At 45.9% G+C, this 7,059-nt stretch overlaps 1 pseudogene; it reads right to left on the bottom strand.

Moving 5' to 3' along the window:
• Positions 1–6,180: 6,180 nt before the first annotated feature.
• On the bottom strand, positions 6,181–6,787 carry LOC114051729 (annotated as a pseudogene).
• Between the last annotated feature and the right edge of the window lie 272 nt (positions 6,788–7,059).

The raw sequence follows: 7,059 nt of genomic DNA, 5'->3' as shown, positions 1-7,059 counted from the left end.
GCTGGGGTTGGTGAGCAATAACCGTGGTGTGGACAATAACGGGGGTATATAATGAAAGGCCCACCACGAGGGCTGCTTTGAGGACAGAATCAAGCCCAGCCACTGGCACTATGGTTGTATCTCTGGGGTCGATCCGGAAATTCCCTTTACTGTGAAGGGGAAGCCCGACCCACTGGGTAGAAGTCGGAGATATTCCTGATGCAGCCTCGAAGGCGCTCTCTGAGGGGGTTGGGCTTCCTTCTGGTAAGCTTGTTGAGGGGCCATCAAGGGGCCCCTTGCCCCATTTCCCGACTTTGACTTGCGGCACTCCTTAGCATAATGACCGGGTTAGTTACAACTGTGACAAATTACCTTGGGACGGGCACCACCGGGTTTCTGGTGACATTGCGCCTTAAAATGACCAGCTTTGCCGCATTGATAACATAATTTAGTTATCCCAGAAGCCTGAATCTTACTAAAAGCCCATTGGGCGCATTGGGAGACAGCTGCATACACTGCCGCATCATATCACATCTGATCTTCATTTTTCTCATATCTCCCTGCCCCCACTATCTTTTGAAAGTCATCTTGGGGAGTGCAACTCTGCATATCTCTAACAAAGTTCTTTGCGGTATCTGCAAACAGAGTCATCCATTGCAGGGTCTCCCCTGGCTTAAGGCATACTTTAGCAATGGTTTTCCAGTCATTCAGGGTCAATATATGACTATCAGCCAGGAGAACCATCAATTCCCTGACATAGGGGGATTCAACTCTATAAGTATTCACTGCCTCTTGTAACTCCTTGAATTTCTCCCATTCTAGAGGGGCCCAGGTCCTCTCTTCGTCAGTCTCAAACACCCGGCAGGCATCTAGCCATGCCTTGGTGTCCATGTCTCTGTCTGCCACTGCCTTCTGGAGCATCCGTCCTAGCCCGGTTGGGGGGTCCCCCATGGCCCCATAAGAGGGAGCTGGAGGAGCGGACGGGACGTTCTCCTCAAAAGGGAAGTCTGGAGGAGGGGGCCGCCCCTCCATGTGATAGGCGGAGTTTTCTTTGCTTCGCTCTTCCTTTCTCTCCCCCCAGCCTACTCTCCCACTTCCTGTTTCCGGTATCTTCTGCCTCACTTCCTGATTCTTCCTCACCACTGATTGCTGCTCCACCCATCTTAAAGGTGCAGCCAGTCTGGGTAGTTTTGTCACGTTCTTCCCCCTTCGGCCTTTCTGTTTGAGCTCCAATCTCAACTCGCAAGGGATTGTGACTCGCACCTTTCAGAGTGCTGCGAATCACTTGGTAAATCAGATGGTGTCTTTCCGCAGTGGTCCCCGGATTTGTTCCCTCGTAGGAGGCCATCTGATTACCAACTGTTTCCCATCTAGTTAGGTCAAGGCCGTTATACTGTATTCAGGGACAGCATTGCTGGATTGTACAGTTTTCAGATCTATCTCTACCCCGGCTTTTTTCACTATTTTATATACTTCTTTTCCTAGCACCTCCCGATCCAGGACCTTAACAAACGTCTGTCCCATCTTTCTTCCCTCACCCTGTTGGCTACGGGTCTTGTCTCTCTTCCCACGACCAGACCAGCTGATCAGTGGAGCCCCTGGCCTATTTCCTCGTGCCCCACGTTGTGCGCCACTTGTGCCGGTCACGCCGTGCACTCTCCTTCTAACAGGAGCAGGCTACCAGGGTCATACTCACCAGTCCTCAGAGCCCACCCGGAGAAACACAGAGACGAGCCGATCAGGAGGTGCAAGCACTCGAAATTTATTCAGAGACCATCACAGCAAGGCCAAGCAGGAAAGCAAGAGCAGGAGCAAGAGAGCGAGCTCCAATCCCTACCACCCCTTATATACCTTCCTAGCCCCTCCTCCTCAGCCCGCCTACTAGTGATTGGTTGTAGGATCAGATACCTGAAGGGGATGTCTGGGGTTAGCACTGCACCAAGGGAGAGGACGTGACAAAGGAAGCTAGGCCCAGATACTGGAAGGAGGCGTCTGGGGTTAGTGCTGCACCAAGGGAGGGGACGTGACAAAGGAAGCTAGGCCTAGATACCGGAAGGAAGCGTCTGGGGTTAGCGCTGCACCTTGGGAGAGGACTAGACAAAGGGAGCTCGTTCTCTGCCGTCCCACTCCCACGTGGCACAGCCCCCTGCCTCAGGAGCACGTGCTCCGGCTGCTTCCCTGTATCCTGTTCCTACCCCAGTTCACCACAACTCCACATGGCACAGCCCCCTGCCTCGGGAGCGTGAGCTCCGGTTACTTCCCCGTATCCTGTCCCTACCCCATCTTGCCACATCCCCCACGTGGCACGTAGCCAACATCAGACAATCCCTCACAATTCTGCATGAGTTCATATAAGGATAAATTCAATTGACTTCTCAACTCTTGGGGTGGGAGGGTGAGAGGGAGGGAAAAGATGGAAATAAGCATTTACATAGTACCTACTGTATAACAGGAACCATCCTAAGCACCTTTTGCAAATATTTTCTCATTTGCGTAGGTGCTATTATTATCATCCCTATTTTACAGTTGAGGAAATTGAGACAAAGACAGGTTAAGAGGCTTGCCCAGGTTCACACCAGCTAGAAAATGTCTAAGGCTGGATTTGAATTCATATTTTCCCAACTCCAGTGCTCTATCCACTGTGTCACCTATTTTACTCTAGAATGGGAGAGATCAGTGTAAGGTCCTTCTTTGTCTGTGACAGTATCATCTGAGCTATTAATCAGCTTTGGCAGTTTTTGCCATTGGTAAAATGGTTCTTGGAGTGTTCTTTGCTCACTATATTACTTTCCTCCTGTTTACCAGGGACTTCTGTTAACTTCCCAATGAGCAATAGGCAGTTATAATGCATTTTTTTCATACTATTTTTCACCTTATTGTTTTTCTGCTTTTTTTAGGGGGGGGGATCTGTGTTTTCTTTCACAAAATGACCAATATGGAAATATGTTTGGTTGCACCTGTATAACCTATATCAAATTGCTTACTTTCTCAGGGAAGGGGGATAAGAGAAAGGGAAGGAAAGAATCTAGAACTCAGAATTTTAAAAAACATGTTAAAATTGTTTTTACATGTATTTGGGAAAAAATATTATTCAAAAAAAAAAAAAAGCTCTCCACCCCTGACACCCAGGGAGGTACAGTTTTCCACAGGGCACTGCCCCACTGGGGGTAGGGGGACACACCCAGGGAACTCTATAGGCAGATTCCCTGACAGAGTAAGCACACGTGGAACCAAGGAACACATGGAGATTTGGTGGCTCTGCCCTCCTAAGGGAATGGCCTGGAACGCTGTGCCTCCAGTGCTGTCCACCACTGATGTCCTCCAGTAATGTCACTGGGTGGCCAGCAGCTTCTTGGGTGACCCGAGGCACTCAGCTGATATGTCCTCTCTGCTCTGTGCTCCGGCAGGGCCACTCTCTGCTGTGCCCTCCTGATCTTTCAGCCCTAGGAGGGGGTCACTCGGCCCCACACAACTGGAGTGGACTGCGGCCAGGTCACCAGGGAAGCCCTCAGGCTCTTTGGTCTGTTTCCAGACTCCCTGCTTCTGGCTGACATTGGGCAAGTTCAGTTTACTTTCCAAGTGAAAAGAATGCCTTTTACTTGCTTTCTCTCCCTGTGGGGCTAAGTACTAAATGCTGTCCAGACAAACCTGACCCCAGAAGCCAGATTGCTAATGACAGCAGAGCTGGAGACCTCTGTCCTCCTTTGCTAAAGGCAAGAGAGTGGATGTCCTCAGTACGTCAATACTGACAGTACTTACAGAGTCGTTGTAAGAGAAGCACTCTGCAAACCTGAGAGCAGCAGCCAATTACAACCTTTAATTATTACTGCTGTTGCTGGATCTATCTACTGACTGGGAACCAAGTCTCTCACTATCTTGGCCTCTTGCTACAGCACAAAACCTTTGAAGTGCCTCCTCTATGGATGCAAAGCCCTGCCTTAGCTTCCCCAGAACAGGGACTGCTAGTGAGTTGGTCCTTCTTCACATGATGCCTGGCACACTTCATCAACACTGGCTGATCTCACACTAACGTACCCTCATGCAGTCTGTTCGCCATCCAGGCCTTCTTGCTGATCCTTACACAAGATCTTCCATCTTCCAAAAACTCTGAACTCTTGCAAAAGCTGCTTCTTCAGCCTGGAAGACTCTTCCTCTTGTCCCTTTCCTCCCAGAATCCTTGGCCCTCCTGCAAAGCATGGGCCAGGCACCAGCTCCTCCAGGAAGCCTTTCCCGAGCTGCCCAGATACTAGTGTTCATTTTCTCCTGCCCCCCAAATTATTTTGTATTCCTTCTACTACAAGTTGTATCTACTTATATGTGAATATGTTGTTTCTGGTAGCAGAACATAAGCCCCTTGAAGGTAGGGATTGCTTAGTATCAAGCACAGTTCTTGGCACCTAGAAGGCATCTGCCTGTTACCATGACTTGAAACTGAATTTTTAATGTTTAAAATGGGCTTATTAGTGACATAAAAATTGTTTCCTTGAGTATCTACTTTTAAATTGTGAAGCTTTACATTTCTTTCATTAAAAGGGAAAAGTTTTTATATACTGCAACACAGAAAATATTGCTTGCTCTTGGTGAATTCCTTTAAATTGTTAATTATATATAAATGTTATCTTTGATGGTAATTGTGGTTCATTAAATTTAGAACTGGAAAGGCCCTTTCTGATTACCCAGTCTGGCCCAGAGAAATCAAGTGATTTATCCCAGAATTAGGTAACTAGTAAATCACAAAGCTGAGATCCAAATTTAGTTCTCTTCTGATTTGAAGCCCAGTACTATACTATACTTTGCTATTTTTATTACATGACATTTTGCCTGTAAATCAATATCAGATGATCTCTCATCTCTAACCTAGACTTCTTTTAGAAGAAGCCCTGGAAGGGGGCAGGGGGTGTCTAGTCAAAAAGCCCTCCGTTGAAGTCCCAATTTTGCCATTTACTACGTGACCTTGGACAGGTTAATTTTCTCTAAGACTTTTTCTTTCTAATACCTTCCTAATGGGGTTGTTGTGAGCACCAAATGAGGAAGAATAACTGAAAACTCTTTGTAAATTTTATGGCAGTATACAAGTTAAGGGATTGTTAGAAGATCACGCATTCTGGAAATCAAAGCTACCTATAGTCATATGAAAAAATGTTCTACATCATTATTGATGCAAATTAAAACATCTCTGAACTACTACCTCACATATATCAGAAATGACAAATGCTGGAGGGGCTAAGGGAAAATAGCTATGGTAATGAACTGCTGGCACAGTAGTGAACTGGTCAAACCATTCTGGGGAACAATCTGGAATTAGGCCCAAAGGATTCTAAAACTGTGCATACCCTTTGACACAACAATACCACTACTAGGTCTCAAAGAAAAGGGAAAAGGACCTATATATACAAAAACATTTATAGCAAGTAGCTCTTTTTGTGGTGGCAAAGAACTGGAAATCCAGGGGATGCTCAATTGGGGAATGACTGAACAAGTTGTGGCATATGGTTGTGATGGAATACTGTTATGCTATAAGAAATGATAAGGGGGGTGATTTCAGAAAAAAACATAGCAACACCTGCATGAACTGGTGCAAAGTAAAGTGAGAAGAACCAGGAGATCATTGTGCACAGTAACAGTAAATGTTAACCCATTCTGAATGAAGTGGTTACATGAAGACAGTCTTTCCCTTAATATTTGATTCCACTGCTTTCCAACCAGAATTTGCTCGTAGGATGAAAGGACACAGTGCAACCTGTCACAAAGGGTTAGGAACCAAAAGACCTGAGATCGAGGTCCAGATTTGTCTACCACTAATTAATTAGGTGTACAACTACAGAAAAATCACCACCTCCCTGAGCCTCAAGCTTGTCTATCAAATGAAGAATAATCATCACATCTATCTTGCCTAATTTACAGGGTTGTTCCAAAGACCAAATGAGAAAATAGATAGAAAAGTGTTCCATAAAGCAGAAAGAGACTTTCAAGTAAAAGTCATCATCATCTTCATCATCATCATCATCTTCATCATCATCATCATCATCATCATCATCATCATCATCGTCATAGGAGAAAACCAAATTGTCCTGGGAACAAGACTAAAGGTTGACAGAAAGATTAGTTATCAAGTATCAAAAGTAATTATTTCTGTTGTGACTTGTAGCTTTACTGAACAAAGCGTCATCAGATTTTTGTCCTTAAAATGACTGTGGCCTCTCATTGTACTTTAAAACAGAAAAAAAATGAGTGGTTTACCTCTCTTAAAACAGTGGATTTATAACCACGATATAATCCTTGGATGCCCTCTTGATACAGGATGTTGGAAAAAATGTGAAATGTCCCAGAAGCAGCAGACACCTGTGCCCTCTGTTTCACAACTTCTGAAGGAACACGGATCAAACAGGCCACCACTTCTCCAGCAGAGACAGCCAACATATGACTCACTGGGACCAAGTATGATGATAAGTCAGTTCTCAATACAAATTTTGTATATTCATAGGTGATAAAAAATGCTGCAGCATTAGGGAAGGATCCAGTGGCCACAGAAGGAACACCAGCATAGATTCCTCGGAAAGCACCAGCCTTATTAAATCCGTGGGGACTCTGTAGTCTAGTTTATATGGTATGCAAAGGAAATCATATCAAGTCAACAGAGACAGCTGCTACCCCTCCAGCCAGGAGGGGTGCGCTGAAGCCCAGCTAGGCCATGGGAGAGGAGCCTGGGGCCACGGCCTAAGCTCCAGGCCACCTCAGAGGACCCGAGCCAGTGGGAGCCCGAGTTCACTGCAGCACCTTGCCTCTCACCGGCTACCTGGGCCGCCATCCTGGCCACCTCTCCTGCCGGTTGTAATGCATTGTTTTTGAAGGACACCGACAGAGATAACAACCTTGAACTCAGACAAGACAATAGAAAAAAGCAGATGTGGTTAAAAGAGATAATCAGGGAAATTATATCGAGGGGATCAGAGATGATGAGATAATCAGGTTGGCCAGTCTTTCAGATACTTGTCATGAAATGGCTTTTCTTTTCACAAAAAGATCACTATCTTTTTGTGCCACAAAGAACAGGATTCCTTAGCAGAATTGTATCACCTT

This window comes from Vombatus ursinus, unplaced genomic scaffold, assembly GCF_900497805.2.
Source record: "Vombatus ursinus unplaced genomic scaffold, bare-nosed wombat genome assembly UNPS02014805.1, whole genome shotgun sequence".
In the NCBI taxonomy this organism is placed as follows: Eukaryota; Metazoa; Chordata; class Mammalia; order Diprotodontia; family Vombatidae; genus Vombatus; species Vombatus ursinus.
Note: the sequence above shows the minus strand (reverse complement) of the source record. Positions and strands in the feature narration are given on the sequence as shown.